General features: G+C 30.3%; 1 protein-coding gene across 1 annotated transcript in view; it reads left to right on the top strand.

Moving 5' to 3' along the window:
• Nucleotides 1–8,747: 8,747 nt before the first annotated feature.
• The window catches only part of LOC129991361 (plexin-B-like), a 454,065-nt gene continuing 435,635 nt past the window's right edge, over nucleotides 8,748–27,177 (top strand). Inside the window, exon 1 of the mRNA XM_056098226.1 lies at nucleotides 8,748–8,828. The gene's annotated coding sequence lies outside the window, so the exon portion shown is untranslated. The remainder of the gene's footprint in view (nucleotides 8,829–27,177) is intronic.

Below are 27,177 nucleotides of genomic sequence, written 5' to 3' on the forward strand. Positions count from 1 at the left end.
TATAAAAAAAAACTCAAAATTAGATGAACAAAATACGATTCAGTTTTTTACACTAAAACTATTAAATGCATGAAATTTTGAAACAATTCTGCTCAGCACATTGATCGTCTGTTAGATTTTAACACGAAATTCGTCTGTCTGTGCGCAATTGTGCAGGATAATACAAAAAAAAGTAGCTAGATTAAATTTAGCTCATTATTTTATCGCCGAATCTTACATACCAAAGAAACAGTTGATTGTGTTTATTTGTATATGAATGCCACAATTCAAAAATTTAAAAAGTTAAATAAGGCAATTTAGAAATAACACTATAATTGCGGATATATATCAAATTTCAGCCCTAATCCGCCTAAAATATAAGATTTGTAATGCATATTCATTTCTCTTCACTTTATAAAATAAATGCAAAATTTGCTATATGAATATGCACGATAAAATAGAGAACATGCATGCAATTATCTGCATATCTTTCCCTATGCAAATCCTTACTTTTTGAGCTTATTTTTTTAATTCTTAGTTACGTATTAATTTAAATAACTCCGTCGAAACATTTTGAAACTACATTACTAACGGTTCATTTGTAATATCCGTATACTTTGAATGAATCTAATAGTTGACTCACTCGCAAATCGCTTATGATTCAGACCTACGTTCTAGTTCTTTTCTGCAGTTAATAGAAAGTAAAAGAGGATAATCTAATCAGATAGATGATCTGAATCACGGACTTGAATTGTGGTTGCGAAAATGTTAAATGAACATGCCCAATGTTTTTATAATACGTATTGGGTTTAATTCAAAGTAAGCTACAATAGTTTTAATTTATATTTTTTATGATCAAAAAGTAGCGTACTGTTTCCAGTGTCATCTTTATCTAGTGAAAATAGTTTTAAGTATAAATTCTGTTTAGCAGAATATTGGTTTCAAAATCGGGAGATCGCAGATTCCAGATCTGATTTCAAAGTAATGTCATCGTGTATAGGGATTCCATGCAAGTCCATCGTGGACTTGCATCGAATACGGAAAACTTTGGAGGGATGTATAGAATCTAATAACGCCCTTCGTCATCTGGAAATGGTTGAAAATCATAAGATATGCTCAAGTAAGACCTTGCGAACTTTAAAACGGGGCATCAACTTATGAACTTAACTCTCCTAAAGCAGACTTTGCGCAACTTCAAAACAGTACACTATTTTAATTAACCTAAACAAAGCCATTCAGTTTTTCTTTTCTTTTTTTCTGTTAAGTTCAAAAAAAAAAATCCTCTAGGCAAGCTCGAAGGCAAAGGTAGATTCTTTTACATCTGATTTACTATCTGGCAACATACATTGTTGATATTAGAAACAATCAAAATTAGGGCATGAAAATCACTTTTCGGCACCTAACTTCTAAGATATTGCAGTCATTGAAAACTTTAAATCCAAAAATTGTTTGACGCTAATTTGGCTAATTGGATTTATGTATCTTCAATATTAAAGTTACAGCGAAATCAAAATTTCACCCCACCACCATTTCCTCCCCCTTTAAGCTAGATGGAACATTTACGATCTCGTCCGAGGTTTTCACATTTCTAATATATTCCAAGCCAGTTAAAATCTGAACAAAATTATTCTAATTATGTTGTTTATAAGATAACATGGGCACACGCACATAATAACTTTTGAACGAAGGGGGGGGGGGTTGTGCTCTAGGAACAATGATCGGTAAAGACCTTAAGAAATTTTCCTGAAGTCTTGTCATGAGAACCATTACAATAGGTAGTTTTCCCTATAGGAATCTACCTAAAAAAAACACAAACGGCTCTTGATATATAAATGCAATAGTAAAAATTTTCAATTTCAATTCTGGAATGGATAGCAAAGAGATGCAAACGAAAACTAATACTTCATGTTTCAAATAATGAAAAATATAATCCAAATATGAGATTAAAAAATGCCAGCAGAGATTTCATATTGATAGGGGAAAAAATCTCTCTAATACTATTTTTACTTTCCGGATAAAAAAGCGGCACCATCCATATATAAAGAGAAAATATATTCCCATCTGCATTTACATGATGAAACAGGCTGCTCCTTTATATCTTTTAGTAGCTTTCAGAAATTCGACAGGATGCGTCTTACTTATACCCTTTCCAGGAATGATGGTTTTGCACAAACATGTGAATACTTGTACCAAAAAGGCAGCTGAAACGTCGTTACGTCCTCGTGCGCTATCGGTGGGACACCATCTGTCGCGAACTTTCCCTAGACCCCCCCTCCCCTCCCCGTGCATTGCGTCAGGGTTTCTTTTCACGTTCCATTTGAGCTTATTCGCCTTCCGCATCGATCGAACCGAATCGAGACCACATCGAAGCAGCCACTGCCTCCCCCTACAACACAGAATGACACTAGAAAACAATGTTTTTGTCTCTCTTCCGGGGGTAAAGACTTTCGAAATTGGATATCCGATCCGAGAACCGCATGGAATAAGAATTCGATTCAGGTAAACGGGGGGCTCTTGTTATTTTCTTCTTGCTAGCTGCCTTCCACCAGAAGAATATAACAAGATACTTATTCACAATTTTTTTAGACGGTTAAGAGGTATGAGATCTGTTTTTAGCTATCGAATTGGTGAGTGCGTTTAGATTTCTTAAATTGGACGCCCTGAGATCGGAAATACCGTTCGAGAATTGTTTTAAATGAAATTGGCATCATTTGGAGGGGATTTTTTTTTCGCGATGAAATACTGGGAGCGCCTATATGATTTTTTATAACAGTCTGATGTTAATGATCTGTTTTATAAAATGCCATTTTATCGAAAAAAAAATTATTTCTGTTGGAGAACTATGTTCACCGTATTGGAGAATAATTTGTAATATAAATCGACTTTTAACGGGAGTATTTCAAAGGAATGAAGAATCACAAATTCTTTTATCTATGTTAACTATCTATGGTAGTCGATGGTAATGTTTCCGGACACATCTTCTTCAATAAAAAAGTGTTTAAATATTTTTACCATGATCTAAAACTAAATGACTGTCTATGGTAGTCGCTGGTAATGTTTCCGGACACGTCTTCTTAAATAAAAAATTGTTTAAATATTTGTACCATGATCTAAAACTAAATGACTGTCTATGGTAGTCACTGGTAATGTTTCCAGACACATCTTCTTAAGTAAAAAGTTGTTTAAATATTTGTACCATGATCTAAAATTAAATACGTTAACTTTATATCCCTGTTTTAAAAGCATTCTCAGACTTTTATACAAAATAACATTACAAAATTAGGATGTTTTCATTAAATTTAAATATAATAAAGTTATATGGTCTAATTATTCTTCAGTCTTCACTAAAAAATCTTTTTTTCCCATTTTTAGCGACTCAGAAATTTCATCTTTTTGTCTTACACGTTGTTTGGAAGATTTTGTATGCGTGGTGGTGGTGAGGATGATTCTCTTCTATATTCACTTATCCAGCGGTCATAAATTTAAACTAGATCTTTTAGACGCACACACAAAAATAACCTTTGGTGTACGAAATTTCTTTAAAGACATTCTTTTATTAGAAGATATGAATAAATGAATGAATTTGGGGTGTCAACATTGAATCATAACTTAAGTTATAGCAGTTAATATCAACAATAATCCTATGAATAATACATGTATACAAATAGTTTCATACCTTTCAAATCTTTTGAATTTCATGATGTCTTTTCTCTGCCTCTGTAAATAGAATTTTAAGTGCACCAAATATTTCATAGAAGAGCTAGAATGTCGTCGTAAACTAAAAAAGAGCTTTCAGCAAAAACTATAACTACATAGCTTTACCAATTTTAATAATGCTCTAGTCGTATATTTAAGAATACTGATGATTTTGGGGAAGAAAAGATTAAATCATATATATTTTATTAAAATTAACTTAGAAGTTTTCACTTTAATGGTGTTTTTTTTTTATTTTCTTGTTCATGAAGTTTACAAAGATATAGTAATGTTGTCATCAAAAAAATTAAACCTCGAACTTTTAATGAAACTCCACGTTTTCAGATCACTCTGAATCCAAAAAACGTATTTTTGGAATTACGTTTGTCTGTCTATGTCCCCGTTCATTCAAAAGTGCATTGGACTAGAGCAATGAAATTAATGCCAAATTTATATAATTTTATCAATCTTTATGAAATTTATCGAATATTTTGTCGATTTGTCTGTCTATATATGAACACAACTACAAGAGTTATATGGATGGAATTAGGTTTGCAAATTTATCTCCAGAACTGATTATCTAAATTGAATTTTTGATCAAATTTGTCGAAGATGGATATATTGGTCTCTATATTCGCATGTATGTGAAAGTGCCAATTCAGAAATATATGGATTTAAATAAAAAAAATTAGTCATGAAACTAAATTTGTAGATAGGTGCCAAAATTTGAATCTAGTCAGTAGTAAAGAAACTGTCTGAAAATGTGCACTCAATTTTTTCTCTTACTTTGTGAAATGTATAAAACGGTCTAAAGTGCCTTCATGCTTCCAATCTGCTCGATCTTCGAGGCTTACCACCTCTTTCCCTACACTATCCAACTATGTATATATTCAAAGGATACAAAGGAGGATTGAAAATCTAAATGTTTAAGCATTCGAGGGGGGGGGTGCTTCTGTTGATTTAAAATAAGCCCATGTATTGTGATTAATAAAAGAATATGAATAAAAATTATGCTACCCATAAATTACATTAAAATTTCGCCCTAATTTTTCTACAAGCTTTTAAATAGAATTTAAAATGTCCCCAAATTTTGCAAAATAGAAGAGCACTTACGTCTAAGGAAGAGCTTTCCGAGAAAAGTGTAACTAAGTAGTCCTTTCCAGATTTAACAAGGTGCTATTAATATTCAACGTTATTATTTTTTTTCCTTGCTTCAAAGAAGATGAAAGCTCCCGAAATCCGCTCTACAATCGCTCGGAGCGACAAAAGAATAGCTCTTCGGAAGCTTTTTTCCTAAAATAATTACTGGACGAAAGTTCGAGGCTTTTAAAATCGAAGCTCTGAAAAAGCTAACACAGTTTATAATGACTCAAATGAATAGGTAACCCTTCGCTTGAATAATAGAGGACGTCGAAAGAATGACGGCAAAAATTTACTTTTACGGAGACACTTTTTCCAGAAGATACTCGAGGAACCGGTAATGGCTTTGAATATTAAGTTTCCTCGCTAAAATGCAATACCTCGAACAATCCCTTGTCGCTGTTTTTAAGTAAAGGAGAAAAATTTGCCTGCCAAATGTATGAGCCGGCGAAATCCTGAAAGTTAGAGAAATTCTAAAAGGCGGTGGGAAAGTTTTCCGAGCTTTTAGAATGTAATGTACGAACTCGCGCATTGTTTTTCTTTTATTTTTCGAGAATGGAGACGCTGCTTCTTCGGAACGCGTCCTATCTTTTAAGTTTTAATTTATTTCTTCGCTTTTATGAATGCATGTTTACTTAAGATGCTTATTTTATAAAAAGGTATATGATGACACAATTTTTCAAATTTATTTAGCAGTTGGAACTTAAAATAAACTTTGGAATGGGCTCGAAAGCTGAAGAATTTGATTTAGTTTTCGAAGCAGACTGCGAAATGCTCAAGTTTTGTTGGATTTATTTCGCAAGGAGATATTTTTAACCCGATTGAATGTTGTTATTGAAATATAAAGAATCAATAATTCAGTGTCTATTACTAAACTAGATTTTTCGTTAAAAGCACCCCAATTTTTTTTTCTATGGCATTGTTGATGAGGTAATTGTTTGAGTATTAAACTCAAGTTTTATTGAAACATAGTAATGCACTCATTTTAAAAAATGCCTTAAAAAGCCCCTTGGCTTGTATGTATTTAAAAAAAATGTATGCTGAAACCCAAAATAAAACCACTTTGCTTGTTACACTAGTACACCTCTGGTAAAGAGTAGTTGTCCAGAGGGTTCTCTGACTCTTGATTGTATTTGGCAAGATCAGCCTAATTTTACTCGCATTCTCACTAGGCACCTTAGATAAGGAAATATTTTGAGGGTTCTATTATTTTTAAGTCTGCCCTACGTTTTTTACGGAAGAAGTTCACTTGATCACGTTTTTATTTGTCTCGGCGTCTCCAGGCAGGATCATATTGATAATCCATTGTTAGTATTGAACTTCTTCAAGATGCATAGTATCATAGACTTTATCAAGTCCTGGTGTTCTTGGGTATGAGCAATAACAACAACAAATATATTCTGATATTTTAAATTGTTTTGAATTTCATGAATAAAGAAATATTAGCTACATTATATTTATAAATAAATTACAAGTAAACTTTTAGCATTTGAAGGAAGGAAAATATCTTATAACTTTAAACGAGCAACTCTTTATATATATATAATATAATAAATTTAATTTGTATCGGAAACGACTCAAACGATTTGGATCAAATTTTATATTTAGATAAGGTTTTGCTTTTTAAGTTTCATCTATATAGTTGTCTTTCCAGGAAAAACGAGATTATGCATAGGAGAAAAAAACTTTTTTTATAACTAAATTTTGGGATGTGACTTTACATGATCCGCATAAGCGTATCAGACCTATGCATTTTTACATTTTTCCTATGCATTTTTTGCATGTTCAATCCCGCGTTTGCAATTCAATTAGATTCAGCTTATAATTTTAAACGCGTCATAGGATAGAATTTTGTTTACGATTTTCAAATATATATAAATGCCGAGCGAAACTTGGTTTCCCAGGCATTAAATTTTACAAAAATAGGAAGCTATGCCTGATAACCCCTGGAGAAAAGAAATCCATTTCCACTAAATATAGAAAACTGACATGAATTTGTGTGACACGCAAAGAAAAACTGAGGAGAAAAGGCTTCGATAACCCAAGGAACACGCAGAAGAAATAAGTTCTTTTCATCTTTACTTATAATAAAGAGTATGTGTGTGTGTGTGTGTGTGTGTGTGTGTGTGTGTTGGCGCTGTACAGACTAGACCGTTTGATTTAGAGCTACGAAATTTGGCACAAATATGCTTTGGAGGGTGAAAATGTACACCACAGAGCAATTTTTTTAAAATTTTAATTAAAAGTTAAGAATTTTTTTGTGTTACTAAGATGACTTCTAAAAATCTTACATCATCTTAAAATTTTTTTAAAAAAAATGTTTTTAATAATATCTATTATTTTGCGCTATAATTATTTTTAATTAAAAAAAATTATAACGCTATTACTAACAATGTATATCGAACAAAGCAAAAATAAAATTTAACCTGCAAGAGCACGTTTTGAATATTATAAAATAAAAAGAGGTAGAATTTTTTTTTTTTATTATCTTCTGAAGTAACTGTAACTGAAGTAAAATATTTCTAATCTAAGAGTAACACATGTATTATTTTATGAAAAAAAATCTTTTTTTTTAAATTGTTTTCATTTTTTTGTATATATATATATATATATATATATATATATATATATATAATATAAATTTCTTTAAAGTTTTTATTTCGCAAAAATGGAATGATGTGAAAATTCAACCTTTTTTCATTTTGTGTTTGAACTTTGGGATTAATTTTAAAAGAGCATGGAATCGGAGAGTTTCTTTTTTGTTCGAATTGCAGAAATAAAATGCTATGCTTTTTCGTAATAAATTTGCTTGTTGGTATTGCTTTATTAAAATTAATAATTCATTAATTATTATTAAACTACATCCTTTGCTCCGTTCATTTTAAAAGTGTTTACGAAATGTTATCTTATTTGAATCTAAAAATAACAACGAGTTCTTTGATATAAAAGATTCAGAGATTTTATAGAATTAAATCATGTTATCAATGCTATTCATTTTGGAATGTCTTATTTTCTAAGAGAACAGAAGTATTTTATACATATTTCTATTGACAACCAAGCTTTTGACAGAAAAAAAAATCATATTTGTAAAAAAATGGAACCTGTACCTAGTTGTACAAGATGAAAAAGAATACTTTGTTAATGTCAATAAGATATTCTTTAATAATATCTTGCTAAAAATACTTTATTATTACTTATCCACAAAACATATTCGTATTATAAAGAAGAACCTAAAATTAGGCTGTTAAAAGGAGAAAAAATGTATGCAAATACTTGACATTGGGTTTGAAATGTATAAATAACAGAACTTAGCAATGATACACAAACCTTGGGGTGATGGATTGGTTTATAAAAATAATTTTCACGGAGAACTGAAAAATACGAGTAGAATTATTTAGCTAGACAATTAATATAATATAGTGAAAGAAAAAGTAGAAGAAAGAAAGGAAGTGTAAAAAGAACTATTTTTCTTAATGAAACTGTGTTGTCATTCGTTTTGAATCCTTATCGTTTGTTATAAAAAATATTAATAATAATTTATCTGTGGTACATTTGTAGTAGATATGAAAAATAAAGAGTGTTTTAAACAAGATTTATGCAGCTGACAAGAAGTGAGTAATAATCAAAAAAGAAAACCGTTTTTATTTGTTATTATAAATTACCGCTTTTCTGCGGAAACAAATCAGAGGGTTTCACACACAAAAAAAGATATATTACTTTGCACATTTTATTTTCATCCTAGTGATTTTTTATTAATATGCAATGAAAAAAGTGTCATTACAAATATTGTTTTCTAATATGTATAGATGTTGTGATTTTATAATTCATTTGTTGTACAAATATTCAGATTTATAAGATCATGCATTTGTCTTTCTTTTTTTTTAGGTGTCTGAAAATACATCTGTCGAATAGTCGAAGATAGGAAAAAAGTCATCCAAAAAAGATTATAGAAGAATACAGTCCCAATTGAATAGTATGAATCAACTCTTCTAATGACCGATTTTAATTAGAAGCTGGTAAGTTTAAAATACAAAAATATATATATATTTACAAACTTATGAGAAATTTTTGTAAAAAAAAAGTCATAAAAAACCCTAATTTGAATGGAAAATTTACCAAAACGTTTGCATAGTTGTAAATCTTATAAATGTTAATCCTTGATCTACGTCCACAATTTTTTTTTTTTTTTTTTTTTTTTTTACAGATGGGAGATTTTTTTTCCAATATCGATTAATCGATTGATCGACGAATGACAAATTTTAGCCTAAAACTGTTACTGGTAATTCCATGCATAATATATACCCAATACATTTTTTTTAATATTTTCTCTAATATGTATATTTTTGTAAAGGCTATATTTTTGATACTGATCGTAATTAGTATAAAATTGAGAATTATGGAAATTTTTATAAAATAAGTAAAAACCATGAATAAAAACGCAGAAGTGCATGCAACCATCAGATAAGCAGAAACAGAAATAATGAAAAGTTGTTGATTTTGGGAACTCAACATGTGCGATTCCTTTGACACCAGCAATAATGTTATTCATGAAAGAGAACTTATAAATCAAAACAAAATTTGAAACACAACATGTTGATCCGCTTCTGGCATAAAGGGAAATAATAAATATTAATAAAATCTTTACAAAAGAACTGCAGTATTTTCAATAAGAAAATATAGGGAATATATTCAAATAGTGTGTCTTCAGTTCTTTGACGATTATAAACAAATATGAAATCTGGAAAAGTTTTTTCAAAGGCGGGTTTATTTTGTACAAAAATAAAATCACAGTAAAGAAGAAAATCAGTTATCTTTCTTGTTTTTTTATAACTTGTAGGCAGATGTATCATGTATTTAATTATATAAATTATTTTCTTTTTAAAAATTTATTCAGTTCTTTATTAATAACAAAGAGTGTGTGTATATGTTTGTCCTTTACCAGCTAGACCGTTTGACCTAGACATAGAAACATTCGCTTATATATGGATTGGAAATCTTCACCGCGGAGCAATTTTTTACAATTTTAATTTGAAGTTTAATTAATAAAAAATAGCAAAAAATTTAAACATTTTCCTTTAAAAAATTTTAAGATATTGCATCTTTTATATTGTCTTGCAATTCAAAAGCTATGCCTTCAATTATACCAATTTTTTGGAATATATTTTTCCCTGTTATTAATCCATTTTTAAAATAATATTTGAAGCATATGTTACAATATATTTCGTTATTGATGCGAAACTCAATCATTTTCATTGTTGATACTAATTTTTCTTCTTTGATTATTTTTTTCAATTATTGATATGGATGATCTTTCCATTGCCATATAAGGTTCGATTTAATTTTCCTCGTTGAGTAGATATCAAAATAAGACATAGTTTAAGTAAAATTTTTGAAGTTTCGTTGAACTTATAATTAGCGGTCAGAATAGTAAAATGAAAAAGGTGCAAGTTAAAGTTTTAATACGCATCCGATTTTAAACACTGTTGCTCTTTCTTCTGATAGAATTGAACATTTGAAGATATAGTGAAAAATATTTAGGGAAATACTTAACACAATGAACAGGATGGTGTGAGGCTTCTGCAATAGTAAGAATTACATATTTATGAAAATTTAAAAACGTCTGACTGAAAATAACTTTAAGACTAAAATGCACAAATTATTTAATCGATATTTTTAGCATCTATGATACATATGGTCACAAAAGGAGGATAGTTTGTAATAAAATTGTTGAATTTATATTATTTATTTTCATAATATAATTTATTTTCATATACTTTTGTTATAGTGTACAAGAATCAAATAAAATTTCTCATCAATATGAATTCTTATTTGATATTCGAAATTAAAAAAATTACAGGAAATTTACTGATTGAAACTTTTACCAAATTAAGAGCAAAAGAAACCAGTATCAAAACTTCCTCGAATACTTTTAATAAAAAGTCTTATCTCCCCCCCCACATAAAATTGTTAACCTCGGGTATGGGCTCGAATACCTTGCTTGGCATTGGCGAGTAATAATTATGAAATATAGAGCTTTGGCGTGAATCTAGTAATTTTATTGCATCGATTGTGCCTCCATGTATTTTGAGCACCTTTGATTGAAATCAAAATTTGACACAGAGCAACAGTAGTAATCACAAAATCACATACATTTTCATTGATTTGAGTCATTGCGTTTACATGCTCACGGAAAGGAAGACAGACAGAGTCAACTCTTTGATAAATTGAATTAAAAACTTGATTACTAATCTCCGTTTTTAAAACTACGCCTGAGTATCAAATTTAATATATCTAGTTCTTTATATTTTGCAATTATTGAGTTCACTTGTACTTATAGAGCTGGAACAAAATTTGACACCGTACTACGGTTATAAAATCACATACTAAATTTCATTGATTAAAGTCTGCTACATATGCATTTAGATGCCTCAGAAAGTACAGACCGTCAGATGGTCAACTTTTTGCCAGATTCGGTTCGAAGTTTGATAAGAATCTACATTGCAGATGCCAAATCTAATGCCAAGGCAATGATTTACCTAAATCATTGCCTTTAAATTAGGTAAGTCAAAAGGCAATTATTTACCTTTTTACACAATTGAGTCATTGCCTTTAAATTATGTAAATCATAAGTCAATGGTTTACCTAAACCATTGCCTTTTGTAGTCATCAAGTTTCCTTGTACTCGAACAGCAAGACAAACTTTCTCTTAATGAATTTCATTCACAATCGATAAAAATATGCAAATTCCATCTGATGTCCATATATCAAATTTATCTAGCTATAAGCGTTTTTACAGATAATACCAAAAATGATTTTTTAAAACTTAGGTAGGTCTGAAACGTGGGGATCAATCAAAAAAAATTTTTTTTTCGATTTTTGTCGTTTTCAATACTTTTTCTGCATTATCTATCAGAGAAAGTAAAAAAAAATCTGTAAAAGCATAGCCTAACTAGTAATAACCTAAAAATCTAATGGCATTCGATAGCCCTTGTCCACTGAAAAACGTTCCAGACACATTGCAAACGGTCGTCTCAACAGGATCTCGCTTAAATAACTTACGGAGCAGATTATAACAGTCACGGTGCTCTCAAAGTCAACGTCTCTTAGGTATTTAACCCGCTATCTATCACCATCTAATCTAATGCATTCCTGCTACTAGAGCTATCGTTCACGATTAGTTATTCATCTGAAAGGATATTAAAGGGTTGCATCATAACTTACATTGATTAAGCCGTGTTTCAACGGACTGACTAAACCCACATTTGCACTTTCCTTCTCGTTACGCGGCAGTTGATGGACATGAAGGATGAATGCTGAGGTTTATTAACTAATATGAGAGGTTTGGCAAATATAGTTGCTCGACAACGCCGAAATACCATCATTAATCATGGAATGCAACAGCTAACAATTTATATTAATGCAATACACTGAAGGCTACTTAGGCGCACCATTGGAAGACAGAAAATATAATTTAATAGTATGTTTTTGCTTTATTGATAGGCAATAAAGATGGTCTGCATATATGAAGAAATATATGTAACTGATATATTTCTTCATATATGCAGAAATATATCAGTTACATATTGTTGAAGTTTCATCAGATTTCTATCATTCATAGCTTGCGATGACATTTTAGATCATAACTTTGCATCGCTTAACTGATGTACCAACTAAAAATTTCCCAATTAAGAAGCAATGGAGTATTTAAAATAAAGAACAAAATATTTTAAATTCTTTTTTTCCACTTATATTCATAAATAAAATTTCAACATCGTAATAAGATATAGATGCATATATTTATAAACATTTGCTACTAGTAAAGGATACTATGATGTGCCATTTGTGAGAATTAATGTGACGTCTAAGCCTGCTTTATTGTGATCATTTTCGATATGTTAGGCTATGTATTCATTAATTTCAAGCATAATTCAGTTTCACGTTTGTAGTTTGTGCATCCTATATTTATTTTTAATTGATAGAATGGTTGAAAAATCAATTTTGCAAAAATATGATACGTTGGAATGCAATTTTTGTAGCTTTATCGGATACAATTTCTTTTTCTTTTTAAATTAAGCATTGCAAATATTAACCATCCTTTTATTTCAGGCTCCAATTTCAAAAGAAACACTATAAACAGGGAAAATTATATAACTAAATAATAAAATTAAAGCAATCACAATTTTCTATTTATATAAATTTTTTGTGTAAAAAGTGCATCATCAAAATTAATGTAATAATGGTACACTAAATTATTGTTCTCAAGTAAAATAATTGACTAACTTTGCTGTACTCAATATACCAGTAAAAGTATTTAATCAGACAATAGGTTAGTTCTTTTTTCATTACATTCTTCTTAAAACAGAAAACAGAGAACATCAGAAAGACATACATTACCATTTCTATTAATTAGGTCAGGTAGGTTATTTTTCAGTTCATATAAAGAAAATTAACAAGAATACAAAGTTTCAAAACTCTGGCACATAAGGAAGTGTCAGGAATTTCGATTACGTTTCCATATTCCAACAAGTCAAGTTAAATAAAAGCGTTTAACAAAGTATTTCAAAATTGACATTTTAAAACGTATAATTCAATTATAAAAACTAATATAGCAAATCCTGTTATCAGCGACATAGAATTACAGGCAACAATCACAACGACAGAAATAGATCAAATATAATAAATATTCCATCTGTACTTAACTATTAATGCAATCAATTCATGTTCAGCTGATGTGCTCTCGATGCACATATCAACATTTTTTTAAAGTGGAAATCATTGTATAAAAAGCAGAAAGAAATTTTAAAAACGAGTGGGCTTAAATGGAGGTAGGTATACTCAGTGCTATTTTACTTGCAACTACAGTAGACTCTCTCATCCAATACATAAGGAAGGGATTATAGTGTCTGGACTGTATTGAATCATATAGATACAGCTGAATTATATAATAATTGCTGCGGATGTTAAAAAAAAATGTTAAAGAATTAAGTAAAAGCACGTTATAACAGACAAATCATGCAGTGAAATGGGATTCAACAGGAAACAATCGCTCATCACAAAGTAACATGTTCTACCAAGTACATCAGATCAGTGGAATGTGTTGAATAACTTGTATCATTATAGAAAGAGTCTACTGTATTATGTCCTAAAAGTGAACCTACAATAATTTTAAATGCAAACTCCTGCGCATGAAACAAATTCTAATCTCTTTCTTTTAATCCATCCTACAACAAAAAAGGGAAATAAATAGAAAACTAACTGTACAAAAATATAAAATAATACAGCAATGATTAATAAAGGCTTCAATGAAAACTCAATACGAGTAAAAAAATGTAAAATAACATATTAGAAATGTACCACACCTTCTTCAATAAAATGCATTCAGGTTAAATTGTCTTTTTGACAACTACACAGTCATTATACTAATGAAATTTCTCCTAATTATAAAGAAAGAAAGGAATGTTTCGGTTTAAAAATGTGTTAGAATTCTCAAGAACATTCAAAGGCGTGGGGCTGTCTCTTCGACAAATTCTGATCAAAAAGAAATTAATAAAAGTGACCATCATGAAATGTGACAAGCTACTAATGAATCATTCGAACTGTTTCTTGTCAGTACGCGATATCCACAACGTACTAATATAAAATTATTTTTTATAAAAACCCATACACGACCAAAGAATTCCATCACGTTGATTCATTTGTTTCAGCTTACAAGAGATTATTGGCAACGAATAAGCTGATTTTTCCGTCTATGTTGAATCAAATCAATTTTTGAATGGTCTTTGCTTCCGTGTTTTCCTGCGATAAGAATTAGCATAATTTTATTTAGGGTTTATCTCGCATTATCATAGCTCAATCACGTTTCCTGCAACAATTGGAAGCACGACATTTGAATTATGAATATCAAAGCATTTTCCCAATGCTAGCTAGCAGTTTTTTCTGGCACTATTACATGCATTGTTTTTCTGAAATGTTATTTTTTGTTATTGACGTAATTACTATTTTCTTTATAAATGATAAACGTTATAACAGAAAATATAGGTCTATTGTATTAATTCCAAAATGGAAAGTAGGTTTGAAAAAGTATGCAAGATGGTAGTAATTGATTTTTGTCCCCAAAACTAACAATTCATTTTCCACTTCCTCTGTTGTACAACTCAGAGATATAAAACTTCTTAGATCCTTTTGCAAATTTTTAATTTTTATTGTCTTAAAAGCAGAACTAAAAGGTTCGGAATTGTTTGATCGTTACGCAAATCTCAAATTTATTCCCTACAGTCCTGTTACTTGATTTCAATAATAAAAAGTTCTATACTGCTTAGTTCATCAAATGAAATTTAAAATTTTAAACGTTGCATGCTAGCACCAACTTTTACTTAAATCGTTTCAGAAAAAAAAGTTTTAAAATAATTTGTTGAATCGATTTCAAGCGGATCGAGAAAAGAACTGATGGCATACGAAAGTACTGCAATAAATAAATTTTATTTATTGCAGTACTTGCGTCTGCCATCAATTCCCTCACGTGACGAATTTTGCTCATATGATACAAGCGAAATGCATTGCAGCAATGAAATATGAAATCATACATTTGCCTTTCATAGCATCACGTTACTGTACACAGTTTGGCAATACGTTATTGTTTGCTTTCTTTTTCTGCTATGATGGTTCATAAATTAAACCCATTGGTGGGAATAATCTCTTTCAATGCTATCGCTACTCGTTCCATTATCTGAACTTTTTTAACTAATTGCTATGACAATTGCATATAAAGAAAACTAAATGTTGTAAATTGCAATCTTCATATTTCTCACATGTGGGTAGAATATAAATATCGTTATGTTCAGTGTTTTATTTTTTTAATAAAATAAATGTGAATGCTAATTCATGTAACAAGACAATTTTTAAAAATGCTCTTTTATTAACGAATTAAAAATAAAATGCTCTTTTATTTCAATTATTTTCTACTTTTATTTTCAAACTGATGGTTGCTGATAATTAGTATTAAGAAATTGAATGCGAAATAAATTATACTTCTAATTATCTAGTAAGGGGCATCTCTGATATTAAAAAAAATTCAATTAAATTCAACTATTAATTGGCAAATAAATTCTGAAAATATTAAAATAGTGTACAGTCATTCAAAATAAGCAAGAATAAAGAATGCAAACTTTTAAAAACGTAGCAAGGCAGGGAGGAAGTAAATATATGATTTCAGAATTCCATGTTTACAAACACGGAACAAGTCAAATTATTTATTAAGTAAATCCCCTGGAATATGTAGCGTATTTTGTTTTTGTACCGATATGATTCAATGAAAAGATAGCTCTTTATTAATGTTCAGTTCAAACAGCCTTGAAAGACCACAAGCAACGATATTTAAACATTATTTTTCTGCAATCAGCAGTGTCGACTAATAAAATACTTGCTTTTTTACAGTTAAAAAAATAGGTGACAGTTTATAACCGACATATCAACAAAAATATAACTACTGAAAGCTCTTTCCATTTGATATGTTAAAGATTTTTCAGTTGTGTTATTAAAATTCTTTAAAATTAGCAAAATTTCTAAATAATTTGACATTTTCTTTATAAAAAAAATCTTATTCTATAATCACTAAAAAAAATTTAAATCTCTTTTCAGACTTTCACTAAAAATAACCATTCAAATCTTTGAGGGATTTAGTGATATATAATCAGTCTAAAACTTGTCTAGACTTCATCTCATTGTTAATTTTTTTTTTCTCGTAAGTCATTTTCATCCTAGCTTAAAGTTTAAAAAAAATAATCACATTATCAATAAAATTAGACAAATTATTTTAATAAAATTTTTGAAGGTCGTAAATACATAAAGAAGGAAAAGAAATTATAAAAGAAAATTAAAAGGAAGATAAGAACTAATTATCGTCTAATTATAAGAACTAACGATAAGAACTAATTTATAGTCTAATTATAAGAACTAATTTATGGTCTTTGATAAATATACCGGGTATGTAGGTGCCAAAGTTATAAGCTTCTAGGAAGGGTAGAGTACACCATTTAAATAACGCGGAATCACATAGCAATGTGCAATTGGAAACGCCTACCGTATATGGTAGATGATTTTGTACATGCGCGGTATTCTCGTGCATTTTATAAGATTAATCACCTTGTCAAATGACCATAAACAATGATATAGCAATGACGTCATAGCTGATGATTGTAAACCCAAAATTCAGATTCAAAACTTCATCACTAACAATGTCAGACATAGTGGAAGTAAATCCCCATGATAATCTTTTTCAGTTTTTAAAGGCCATTGGTTTTTGCGAATATATCTAGGTTTTACTATTTCATCTAATAACACTTTTTAACTTTTTACCGTGTGGAATTTAATCTTTTAAAGTAATTCTTTTACAAATCTTTTGATACAATTATTTTAACGTTGTTTTTATTCCACGATCATCAATAATCTAACCATACGACTGGCGCAGTTTAGCCAAGGTTGGCTCTTGCGCCACTAAAGCTCACAACCAGCCAGCCAGCCCGCCCAAAATTCAGATTCAAATACATACCAAGTGTAAGGAAGAAAAAAAAAAACCTCTTTCACATATGCATATTGGTATTTCGATCAATAATGACATCAAGATATTTTTGTTTTTAACTAAAAGAACATAATTTGCCATTCACTTGCTTTTTCTCATTTTTTTTTTGAAGAAATAAATAAGCATGGATTTGAATTTTTCCGTGCAGAAGTTTTGTCCTCCCAGTCAAAAATGTATCATGCTTTTTTTAATCCATTGTGAAGAGTTTTTATGAATTTAACATGAACATTGCATTTTGGATAGCTGACATAAACTCGGCCATCATTGCTTAATAATCGCGCTTTATTCAGTATGGAATCTATATAATCGTATGTTATTATGAAATATTGAAATGACGATTATCTTAGGAAATCTCGTGCAAGTGCAACGTCATCTACCGTGTCTGGCTAGCATTTCTGATCCAGCATTTCTATGTAATTCTGAATCATTCAGGTATACCCTAATGCATCTAAAATTTATATCCCTAATACTGAGATATTCTTTATCTGAATTATATTTAGCCATGAAAACAAAACGGTAATGAATTTACTCAACAATATTTCTTTATTATTTTTCTAAGTGGACAGAGTCCATTTTTCAGCAATTATTGAAAATTGTTTTGTTAAATGCATGACGAATAAACGGCAAGCCGAGCAAATAAATATTTAGAAGAAAAAAAAGGGTTAGAACACATTCAAAACTTTTTTAGCTTAAAATTGATTTTTTTTTTAATTTAGCCGAGCTGGCATTTTAAATTCGCCTTGTGCAGTTTAAGAAACTCGAAAGAAGGTCGAAAAAACTGAAATTAAAATTTGATTTCAAATGATTAGGAAGTAATAAATTTTAAAAGCTCGAATATATATGAAATTTTAAATTTTTGCTTTTTTTTAGATTGGTTTTGCCATTACTCTTGATATCATGTGATCATACACTGTCATTGAAATGAGATTTTTAGATTTGTGATTAAGAAGTTGAAAGACATGAAGAAAGACAACATAAATATATATTTGATTTAAAATATATGCTTCAAAGTGAGCTAATGGAGAATTCATATTCTCAGATGTAAGCAAAAGTACATTTTTTTTTATATGTGAACAAAATTATATCTTTATTCGTTTAAGTTTCCAGAATTTTTGCAAAAGAAATTATATGTGTCTGAGTCACGCGATCCAAATAGTGGCAACATGAAATTGATTGATTTCTAGAATAAATTTGTAAATTATTCGAGTCATTTCAGCTTTAAAAAAATTATTATTAAGGATTAACCCTTTTAGTGCCATACAACAATATATCATCGTTCGTAATATTTTAGGAAAGTGCCAATTACGATGTAATGTTGCTTATGCGATGGCGTTTTACTTTTCAACAAATATTGAAATACAGGTAACATTAATTTATTCTCTTTATATCGTTATATTCTCCTTTCTGAGCATTGCAGATATTCTTTTTTTTTAAAAAAAAGTTTTAATAAAACCTTATCAAAACGGTCAAATTCGTCCGACATTCTTCACATAGTTGCGATACTTCCAGTCAACATTAAAAGGATTATAAAAATTTTAATTTTTTTAAAAATAAAAAATGGTAGTTTAGATTATAAAAATTATGTTTAAATTATAAAAATGTATTTTTGGTTGGGAGTTAAAATTGTAACATAATGTCATAAATTAAACCTAACAAAATACTATAAGCATTGTAAATATCATAAACATAATATATATTACCAAATCTTGAAATTAATTTGAGCACACAGGATAAGAAAAATAAACTGATAATAAAAGGAATTGGATTCTGTGAAGGCGTAACTGAGTAATAAAACGCTTATTATTCAGTTACAAAAGGGAGAAAATTATCATTTTTAAAACGTTTATTAAAAATCATGTCAAAGAATCATTGAAACGACATTGAATTCTAAATCAGCTCTGAACTGCTAAATAAAAAAAACATTTGAAGAGGGGAAAGCCAGCTCAGGTGTCGTCCTTGTTATCTAACAGCAGCTCAAAATTACTGTCCCAAAATAGTCATGTTGCTTTAGAATAAGAAATCACTAATTAAATTAAACTAAATTAATTGCAAGTAACATATGCGATCATAAGCTACATAACTCATTCTCTGCTTAGAAATTATTAAAAACCTAAGAAAGAAGATATTAATTCTATTATAAAAGAATATTTAGATATGATTCAAACCGCTAGTCGTCTGGAACATCAGAGAATGTTATTTTTTAGATTTTGTATGTCTGCAAGTATATTTCTTTATCGAAATAAGCATCTTTAAGCGATATACCATCTAAAACGATGCCTATGAGAAATTATCAGAATGCAAACGAATAAAACCGTTATGAAAACTTGTAAACTCAAAAACAATACATGATGGAAATTCGCTGAACTAAACCAAAACCATGAAGTATTCTTTGGCACTAATAAGTGTTGTTTTTATTGTGTTGGAAGTTTGTGTTTGGTAAAATGGTGTATAAACTGAAACAAATGGGAGAAAACACAACTTCACCCTTTTTTTCCTTTTTTAATACTGATTCTCGTTTCGGTTGAAGTTGGCATTTTCTCACTCCATGTCGAACTCAGGATCGATCCTGGCGAATTCTCTCCTCCCTGGAGAGAATCACAATCCAATTAGGCTGCTGAGGGCGATCTTCAGATTCCAGTGTGGACGGAATCGGGTTACGTAGAATTGGATTATTGCGTCCGCCCAGCGTCCGTTCGGCTTATTGCATCCAGAACGTTCTGTGAGGACTTTTTTTTTTGCTCCATCCCACCAAACCGTTGCTGATCACTTATGTGTGTGGGTGGGGGGGAGACGCCGATGCCGGTTCTGTGTTGCCATTTTTCAAATTTTCCGCTTGCGATACCACGAATGAAACGCGTGCTTCAATTCACGCGACTTTTCCTTTTTAGGGTCCCCCTCAGGAAGGCGCGAGGGTCATTTCCACTTGCTGCAGAGGCAATTACTTGGAAACAGAAAGCTTTTGTTAGCGCCTTTCGTTCATTTTTCACAATTTTTTACGAGACGGCGCCTCTGTGTCAAACACCTGTCCTTTACGTCTATGCATAAATGACGTAGTCATCGATAAAATTTGATATGCTTCAAGTAATATGCGTGTTCTCTTTTTCCCCCTTGCAATTCTAGCCTTAGAGAACGTCTACAGTTCCCCCACCAAATCTAATTGCAAACAAGGATCTAAAATGGTTGGTTGTTTGGAATTGAATGATGTGGCAATCACTTGGAGGATTCTGAAGTGAAACATAAATTATAACCGCTCGCGTCAAAAGAAACGTTAATTGATTGTGTCTAAAAGTTTTTCATGTTATTCTCTGGCTTCAGCTTTCTGTTATGATATTTATTTACAACAAGTCTTCTTTAACTATGGGTCTTGATCGTTCTAAGAGTGACGTAATACATCTAATTTATTGCGAAAAATGAATGATGCATTCTTCTTCAAAGTTCTTCAACATTTGTAAGTGTAAATAATCATTATAATCATATTAATATTTGTTGAATCTCTAATTTCAATTTGAGTTTTTCACTATGCATTATAAATTGCATGAAATGCAACCTTATTTTCACGCTTTAAGGATAAGTTTTTATTAAATAAGCTAAGGTCCTGGTTTTTTCCCCCCTTCTTTTACTTCACGAGATGAAAAGTAGTCACGACAGACATAAGAAAAGAAAGCAAACTCTTTAAGAAATTCTTATTTCTTTGATATATAGGAGGAAGACCCTTGTCATGCAAGTACCCAGAAATAGTACTTCTGATTCATTTCATGATATATCAATTTAATGATCGATAAGCTTTCCTTTATTTGCTGTTACTCTATCAAAGTGAAAAATTTTTACTTAATAAGTAAATTGTCTAAGAAAATTTCAATTTTTATCTTTAAATTTTATCTTATTGGGAAGAAAATTCTTATTTAGGCATTATTAGAAAATGTCTTTAAATAGATACCAATACCAATACTTAAAATACACTATTGTTTTTTGTATTTATGAAACATGTACCATTTGTTTACCTAGCATTTTAAAGCATATTGATTGATATTATGCACTGTTTCACATGACCAAAAAATAATTTAGAGATCTTTAAGCCCTGGTCTTACTTGCTTTTCAACATAATCTTGATTATGAAAAGGATATTATTTTTACGAGCAGTATATTGAAATTGAATATTATTTTTCAAGTGGCAAATTCAAAATGAAAAATACGAAATGTCATTTAAAAATTGAATATTTTATTCATTAACATTTTTCAAAGCATAATTATAAAGCTAATTTGCATATCAGATATATTAGTTCGAGTAAAATTTTTCTCATTATGCTAGTATTAGTTAATTTATTAATCGTTAAACTTTCTTTCTACTAAAATAGCAAATGAATTATCAAAGATGCAATCAAATACATAAAACTTAACATAAAATCAAATGATCACTTCATTTCATCTCAAAATCATCAACTGAATATATTAGATCTTAATTGCACAAAATCATTACCATTTTGTAAGAATTATGCAATGAAATTTTTTTAATAAAATTTATCTCAAAACATAAGCTGCGTACATTTCATTTTCAAAGTATTTTTTTAGTTCCATTTTATGCATGCTAATTAAAACAACTTCGACTACTTGCGGCTTAGTACTCCCAACGCTGATCTGGTCCACTGGCATTAGTCTTATATAAAGAACTAATTTCACGAATAGTTCTTGGAGAAGGGATCATGAGATGATTAAAAGGATTGCGGCTTAATCCATTCGTCTGCTTCCTGAAAGGATTACTCTTCATCAAGCGACGTGACTCCAATGAATGATTATTTTGGTCAATTAATCCACTACACGATTTGGGGATGATGTAAAAGTTTGTCTAATAAGCCATCCATTTTAAATAGAAGCTGGCTATTTTATATGGATCAGTACATTCCCAAATCAGACTGATTGAATGCGGTAAATTGCTGATGAAGTACCAATTTTAATTATAAGTCATTTTTATTGCTTAGTCTTTTGGGTTTCATAGTCGCCTGGTCGAACTAAAATATCGCGAATTCGACATAAAACTCCACCTAAGAATATGGCTCTGATGTACAGGGTGCTCATTAATTATTGTCGGGGTTTCCGTACCTTATAACTTTCGAATAAAAAATATTACGCAAAAACTGATTATGTATTCGTAAATTCCAACTCAAAGAATTTTATTAATGATATTAAAGTGTAAAGCTTGCACAATTTGCACTTTGTAGGCATTCAGCTGAAGGCGATTATGTATTCGTAAATTACAACTCAAAGACTTTTACGTGGCAAGAATGCGAAGATGTGGACCAATCCCATGGCCTCCGAGATCACCAGATATAACACCGCTGGACTTCTTTCCATGGGGGTTTGTCAAGAACCCTGTACAAGACCCCTGTGCCCTCCCTTGATGAACTGAAGCGCAAAATTGTTACTGCGATCCAAAATGTTACCCCACAAATGCTGGAGAACACTTGGAGGGAAATCGAATTTCGTTACGAGCCACGAAGGGCAGCCATGTGCAAATTCATTAACCTTTTTAATATCATTAATAAAATTCTTTGAATTGTAATGTATGAATACATAATCGTCTTCAGCTGAATGCCTACAAAATGCAAATTGTGCAAGCTTCACACTTTAATATCATTAATAAAATTCTTTGAGTTGTAATTTACGAATACGTAATCGGTTTTTGCGTAATATTTTTTATTCGAAAGTTATGAGGTACGGAAACCCCGACAATAATTAATGGACACCCTGTATTTTCACTAGAGGGACATGTAGATATGTTCCTCGTGATGGACATTTACGTGTAGGGATCAATCGTGCTCTGATGTAATTGGAAATTTTATAGACTTTATTGCTTGTTCGTGATTGTCGTTTTCAAGATTAGGGCTTAAAATGATAGAGTATATTCCCAAATATTATCACATAACTTCGAAATTGGACGCTTATCTAAATATTTTTAAATGAAATAAACTCATCTTTTAACTATTTGGGACAAAAATTTGTAGTATGAGCAGTAATTTCTTCATCTTTCACTGAGTTTTTTGAAAATGAAATCTTTCTTTTGAGCACTCACCAGTAGCCCAACTGCCAAATGTTTTAAATTGCAACTGGTATATAAAGTACGAAAGCAGACCGAAAAACTTTTGAAATGTAGCTAATTGTTAATATATTGCTGTATTAAAATACAGTACACTGTATTTTAATGCCATAATTGTAACGCGTTAGCCCACCAAGATCCTGGAATGCGAGATGCAACTGGTGAGTCTATTTCCATTTTTTTCTTGCAATTCATACTCTGACAATAAGTTTAAATTCCTCGCGATTAGCTGTTCACTTACAACATCTGAAAGAAAAAATCGACATCGTTATAGCCTGCATACTGTATAGCTGTCATTAGCAGAATAAAAAATTCTTGCTGTTTATCTATGCAAGTTGGAAAATCGGAATTTCATAAAGGAATTACACTGACAGTTTAGGGGTTACAATAATTGCATCACATTTTTGAATCTTGCCCCTCCTTACCAATGCATTTTCCAAATTCTACGAAAATCCCTGAAGCCTTAAAAACGCCCTGTATTTGGAACTGTTAGATAATATTTTTTTGTAATTTTAAAATATCATCTATATTTCTTATATAGATACCATCTATATTTCTTTTTTATATACCTTTTGAAAAGGACTATAGTTATACCTCGCACAGCAAGCAAAGCAAGATGCGTTAAAAAAACATTTGCTGAACGAGCATTTTTTTATAAAAGAGTGACGAAGAAAAGTTGTAATGTTACATGCTGGATTGACCTGTATGCCAGACATTAGTCAATGTTGAATACCTCTTTGGGAAAATAAAGGAGTGATATTTGCATAGAAGAAATTTTGTTGTGAAACACGACTCTGAGGGTTTTGATCAAGTGTGTGTGGAGCTTTAATCGATTAGATCATGTTGGCATCGACTAGAACAGATGGAAGAACATAGCCAGAACTGATGAAGAAATGCTACTGCTTTCTCTGCCACTGCAAAATGCTGTGGAGGAAATTTGGTCAAGAGAAGAAAAAAAAATTAGCTTCAGCATACAACAAAATTTCAATTAAATAAATGAGAACTGAAAGCATGGAGAATTGACTTTTAAGAAACATCACCCTAATCATATAGCAGCTATTCGCATTATAAATTTACTTAAAGATAATATTGTTTCACATTCTCGTCACATTATTAAGCGTACCCAAAAACAAATGTGTTTAGACAACTTACTTATAAAATAAAGAGTGACATTATAAATAATTACTTACATTATTATAAATCTGTATGGTATTTTTTTCATAATGGAGCCCATTGTTCTATTTTATATAGAATCCCAAGGAAAAATTGTTCCGCTTAGCTAGTATTACGCATTAGGAGGAAGCCTTTCATTTTTTGTTTCAGGTAACAACAAGGAGATGCATTTTCTAATATGGAAGCCTTCGTTACTTGGCGATCATTTTGTATAAAGATCTGACGAATTTTATTGAAGCTAACCCTAACTCCTTAACCGTTGTGCTTGCACATGATACGGGCATTGGATTATCGTTTCTCAAATACCACATGCATTCTATGAACTCGGTTGAAACAGCATAGTTGACTCGATTGGCAGCATATTCCCCAAGCAGAAGGTTAATTTAATTAGAAATTAGAGGAAATAAATAATTAACTGTTAAGAAGTCCTGAAAAATCTCTTGAAGTGAAATTAATGAGAAAATCTGGAACATAAGATGTCCCCATATAGTACTGTTTGGTTAGATCTTGATCCCCATTTAACAGAAAACGAATATATTGACCGTGCAATAACTACTGCGTAAAATATAATTTCAAAGACTAAATAAGAGATTATTGCGCATTATTTTCGAAGAAATTGTGGCAGGCCCAGTCTTAAATATAAATATACGGGTTGACCAAATTAAAGTGACTTTTCAGAATGTTTGATTAATTTGAGCAAATGAAAATACACCATGTAATGGCCATAGGGGAAGAACGGTTTTCCAATCAACTTCGGGGAACCTTCTCATTTTCCAATTATTTAGAAATTTATTCGAGCAGAAAATTATATGACATGCTGGTTGATATTGAAAATGTCCATTTAGCTGTAAACATCTTCTTTATTCAGCCCTTTCATCCATGTGTTATTAGTTCATTAAGGTAGCTTACTGTTACATCTTCAAAATAACATTAAAAGATATCCAAGCTTTACAAAACTTTTAAAAATAAGAAAATCAGTAATAACTTAAAACTTTTTTTAATTCTTGCCAATTTATAATTTTAAAAGCTTATCTGAGTCCTCTTGCCGCTATATAAACACAAAATGTTTCATTTTCATCATTCTAAGGATGTATCGTACCGTTAATAATTTGTTGATGCCATTTGTTAATTCGGAATTTTAATTCAACAGGCTTTGAGAGCATTTCCAAGCGATTTTCTTGATTCTTTCTTTAGGTAATATAAGTCTTCAGAAAGGTCTGGAAGATGACTTTTACCCTTTCTAAATATGAATACTATAACAGAAAAAGTTCTAAAAATTCATTTACATAAGTTTTTATTATTAATTTTAAAAAAAAATCCATTTATATTATATTTTTCAAAATAAAATCAGCATCAACACTTTCACTAGGTCAAGCGTCTGTTGTTGAATAAATGGAAACACTCCCTGCCTTTACTCCCTGCCTATGTTCGAAAATTTATAGTTATGGAAATCTCATTTCGAGAAAATGTAACTTTTCAGTTGTCCATTTTTATTTATTTTTATGATGAATTCCAAATTTCTGAAACTATTTTTTAAAAAAATGTAAGTAATATTATTATCCATATGCTAGGTTTGACTTCCAGTTCATTCATGTATGTATTTCAAATTATTAATTTTATGTCTGTAAATTCAAATTATTTAGATCGGTAAGCCTTTCAAGCATTTAAAACATTGGTTATTTAATTAAACTTATAAAAATATTTAGAGCATTTTGAAAAATTAAATCAGATTCAGATTAAAGACTATTTTATTTATATAAAAAACAGGAGTAATGGGATTTCCTTTCGTCCAAAGACTATTCCACACATTCACATGGAGATAAATAATAAGTCCATAATAATAAATATGATTTTAAAATTTCTGCCATAAAAATTTCCAATCCTTTTTCTGTGAAATGTTCTAGATTAAAACGAAGCATTAGATTGTTACGCGAATTCAGTGTCATTGAAAGCTTAACTGGCATTGGGACAATATATATATATTTTTTTCTTTTTTCCGTCTTTTAATCTGAAATATTAAATCTATGTATTAATTTTTGGTCCTTAGCAATGTACCCAAGCGTGGTAATTCATGAGGATCTTTACAATCTTGGGCTTCTTCCTTCCTCTTAGCTACTCGAACTTGCATGACAATTAATCTATTTGCTTTTATTAAATATATATACTACTATTTTCTCTTAATAATGTGTTCTATCCTCCCCTTAAAAAAGGCTATGTCTCCGCTGCGCTATTTTAGATACGTGTGCGGCAATACTTTTATATGCTGAAATTTGATATATCTTACTTCTATTTTGTCTTAATAGTGTTCCTTCTCCCAAGATCCTATTGAGAGCATATTTAACCCTTTATTTTCACTTCGATACTCCCTTTTACATGTTCATAAATCTGATTGTATGCTTATAGCAAATGAATGCAAACACATTTGTCCTTAATGGCGCCTCTCCTCCCCTAAAACTGGTATTCAAGGCATATCTATTAGTGCATATTATCATCAATCAGTTATGTATCTATGAACCAAATGTAT

This window comes from Argiope bruennichi, chromosome 2 (assembly GCF_947563725.1).
Source record: "Argiope bruennichi chromosome 2, qqArgBrue1.1, whole genome shotgun sequence".
NCBI classification, from domain to species: domain Eukaryota; kingdom Metazoa; phylum Arthropoda; class Arachnida; order Araneae; family Araneidae; genus Argiope; species Argiope bruennichi.